Raw genomic sequence first — 4,352 nt, forward strand, 5'->3', positions numbered from 1 at the left:
TAGATAGATAGATAGATAGATAGATAGATAGATAGATAGATAGATAGCATTTATTGAGTGACTACTATACTTCAAGGACCATTTTGAACATATTATGTGTCTTATTTATCTTTATAAGGTCACACAAAAGCATGCTTATGAAATTACCTTTTGACATAAAAAGAAACTGAAGCACAGAGTGGCCTCAGAGACCACACAGCTGGAAACCAGCAGAACCAGGATGAAGAGCTGGTGACATGTTCCAGAACCTGCAGCCTCAGCCTCTAACTCTGCCTGCCCAAGTCTACCAGAAGGTGGCACATATTTCTCTGACAATTTCCCAAACATCCCAGGAAAACTTCACTCCATTCGAAAGGGCTTCCACAGAGACTCCACTGGGTCTCCTGTCTTTTGCTCAAGGTAGGAGGCATGATTGCTAATAAACCCAAAGATTAACACAACCCCAGGGATCCTAAACCAGAACTTAAAACATTCTACCCACTGGGATTTGGGACTGACTAAAACCCACAAAAGGACTTACTGGGAAAACACTGAGAGACCTTTAGAAGTAAAGGAAGAAGAAACCACAGAACTCAAGAAGTGGAGCTGAAGTGCTCAGGGGACCCAGCGAAAGTTCTTGAAGATAGTCTTGGGTGGTCTGTCTAGGATGATGACTGGCTCTCAGTACAATCTGTCTTGCATGACTCAGAAATTGACACAGAGTCCTGGGGAAGGACGTCTCTGTGGCTTCTTTTGGGATACACACTAAATCTTAGGAGTTCTTCAGAGTTTGTTCAAAGAAACGCCAGAGCTAATTAAGACACAACATTAATCCCCAGAGGATCCAAGGCCAACGCTTGGAGAGAGACCACAGCTCACTTTACTACTTTGCAGTGAACGATGGACTAAAAGCTGATGCTGGAAGCAGCATTACCTTCTACAGCTCAGAACCCTGAGACACAGAAACCTTAAGCCACCACCAGAAGAAACCATAAATCCACCAGGGTTCCCATCCCAGTTAAACCCCAGATACCCTGAGGTCTGGACACTGTGTTGCCGCTCCCGCTTTGTGCCCTGCGGAGTTTTACAGACCTTGGGTAATTCCAATCTTCCTGCTTTAGCATGTGGACTCTTTGTTTCTCTAACTCTCTCCACCCAACAAATACAGACATGCCTGCAAAACCCACTCATCCACGAGCCCACCCACTGGCAGAGAAGGAGCTAAGCTACATGGTGCAAGGACCCCCTCTGTAGGAAAAAGAAAGTTAAACAGTGGAATGTCTCCACAGAAACTTTGTCAGTGGTGCCTGCCCAGCCTGCAGATCTGCTCTGTCTTATGCCAGGCTGAGAGTTTCTGCCTTTTCTGCACATGGCTTCTGCACAGTGCTCTCCCAGGACACACTTGGGACGGCTTCCCCCAGAGCTGGGGGGGGGGGCTCGGGGAGAGGGGGCTTATTACATGCAGCAGGGTGCGCAGCTCAGGGAACACTTGAGTGGTTCTCAGTCAGGCATGAACCCAGTCTGCAGCTGAAGGTGGGGGGAGGGAGCAGCATTCTCTCCTTTGCACATCTGGGACAGCACCTGGATGCACCCACCAAAATGCACAGCCAAAAGGAGAATCAGCACTGATTAGAACCCCATCAGGGTTAGCGAGGTAACATCCACTTATGCTAATGGGCATCAAGGGTTCATTCATCATCACCAGTGGAGCGGATTGGGCCGGGACAAGCTGAAGTCATAAAACACACTTCAAATCTCTGCCTCAAAATAGGCAAGGGGAGAGAATTTATTATTGTTGTTTCTCCGTCACAAAAGAAGGAGAGAGAGACGGAGTAAAAGTGAAGGTCACTGCTCCCTTTCCAGCTAATGCCTTACCGAGACAGTAGAGCATACTATATGGTTTTCTGTTGCTGCTTTCATACTGCTCAAGATGAGAAGGGACATTCTGTTTAAGCGAAGTTATTCTGCCCTAGTGCTTCTTGCTTACAACTTAAGCATCACTGGAAACATGTGTCAGCAGAACTAACCCCTAAGAGGGATCTTAGGAAATGCAGTCGTTCAAAATATAATAATCCCAAGGCTGGAGAGATGGCACGGAGGTTAAGAGCGCTTGCAGCTCCTGCAGAGGACCTTGGTTCGGTTCCCAGCACCCACATCAAGTGGCTCACAACCTCCTGTAAATTTGGTCAAGGGTCCTACGCCCTCTTCTGGCCTTCCTGGGTATCTATATTTACGTAGAACACCTGTATACATTTAGTCACACATATGAACACAGAAAATAAAAATTAATTGAGTCTTTAAAAAATAATAATCTCAAGTACACATACACTTCAAAGCTTTTTAATATTTAAAAAACAAGATTTTTAAAATGCATTTCTCTTATTTTATGGGTATGAATGTTCTGCCTACATTCATATATGTATACCATGTGAGTTTCTGGTGCTCAAGGAGGCCAGAAAGATAACCTGGAGCAAAACTAAGAGACAGTTGTGAGCTACCACGTGGGTGCTCAGACTCTAACATGGATGCTCTGGAAAGGCAACCGATGCTCTTACCTAAGAAGCCACCTCTCCAGCCCCAATGTACAAGACTCTAATCTACATCTAACACAAGTATACATAAAGACACATGCTACATAATGTTTAGATATATCATATGTATATAAAATTGTTGACCCTCAAACCATCTCAAGAAGTATATGGGTAAGACAGATCTGCAGTGTGAATGACTTCCTTACTCCAAGACATAGATTTCAAGTTTTGTTTTATTGTGGGTTTTTTCCTTCTGATTTTGAAACTAATACTCTCTGTTACCCAGTGCTTACTTTCTTATGAACTAGATCAAGAGAGATCCTGTGACCCCTCTAGAAGACTCACAGGGATCTGAGTGTATTGGTGTCCTGTGGTGTCACTGAGAAGTCTCCACTACATAGCTACAGTAAACCAGCACGTAAACAAACCCCATATTGGTATAGATCCCTCGGGAACAGCAAGGTCAGGGTCAATAGCTCTGGAAACACAACTAAATATCTAACCGAGAAAGCAAGTTTCCCTCTGGGAAGGCATTTGCTTTGAAGAGGAGTATGTGAGCATGCAGCGATGGGAGCCCAGCCTTGTAATGGGTCTGGCCTCAGGAATCTGCCTAAGTGGAGGGTCACAGGAGGAATGGGTGACACTCAGCCATACCTGGGACTTCTTGTCCCCCACCATGGCACCATTGCTTCTAGGGAAGCCCCTTTCCTGCAGCTTGCTCAAAAATGGGTCTGAGTATAAAGGCTGTCACTGCACACAAAAGTCCACATCTAAAAGCCAACGATCACATTTATTCTCACATCATAGAAGTCTTTCTTAAACAAACAAACAAACAAACAAATAAACAAACCCTATCAGTTATGTTATAAAAGTCGTGTGGTACTCCTAATACCTCTTGCCCTGGTCAGTGTTTGATTACTGTGAAGAGACACAATGACCACGGCAACTCTTATAAAGGAATGTCATTGGAGCTTGCTTAAAGTTTGTTTTTAAGACAGGGTTTCTCTGTGTAGCCTTGGCTGTCCTGGACTCACTTTTGTAGACAAGGCTGGCCTGGAACTCACAGAGATCTGCCTGCCTCTGCCTCCAGAGCACTGGGATTTAAAGGCGTGTGCCACTTACATTCGTATTCAAACTGCCACACCTCTCAGCGAGTCTTAGATCCATTTCCTCTAGCTTGCTGGGCCCCCGGTAGACCTTGGGCTGTGGAGTCAGTACTTACATAGAGGTCCTGCTTGGCTCAGTCACAACCCAGCTACCTTCTACCACTTGGGGACCGCTGGCAACGGAGCTACATGGAGATCTGTGAGGATCTGGAAGAAATTCTCAATTCTGTGTTCCTCTATTGCCTGGGCCCTAAACTGACCCACTGAGTGTCCTCAAGGACCCTAAAGTCACAAGAAACACAGCTCTTTCTGCCCAAATTTCAGCCTGTGTAGAGAAGTAGCCCACGTTCTCGTGGCTTACAGGACCCACTCTGTGAAAAATGTCTTCCTCCTCTGTTAGCCAACCCTGGGTGACTGTCTGTCTCTCCAAGTTCCCAGGCAGCCTTGGCTAGGTGAAGCTGGCCACTCTGTTCTGCCTTCTCTCTCTGAGGTCTGAGAATGGTCTCAGGGAGACCTGGGATGTTGCTGGAGGGCATCTGAAGGATGTAGCACTTTCAAGGCTTAATGAATGAGATTCCAATGAAATGATAAAAGATGGAATGGGGTCAGGAATTTAGCTCAGTGGTAGAATGCTTGCCTAGCAAGTGCAAGGCCCTGAGTTTGAATTTCAGCTCTGGAAAAGAAAGAAGGAAAGAAAGAAAGAAAGAAAGAAAGAAAGAAAGAAAGAAAGAAAGAA

The sequence above is a fragment of the Psammomys obesus genome, unplaced genomic scaffold (genome assembly GCF_907164565.1).
Source record: "Psammomys obesus unplaced genomic scaffold, mPsaObe1.curated_primary_1811, whole genome shotgun sequence".
NCBI classification, from domain to species: Eukaryota; Metazoa; Chordata; class Mammalia; order Rodentia; family Muridae; genus Psammomys; species Psammomys obesus.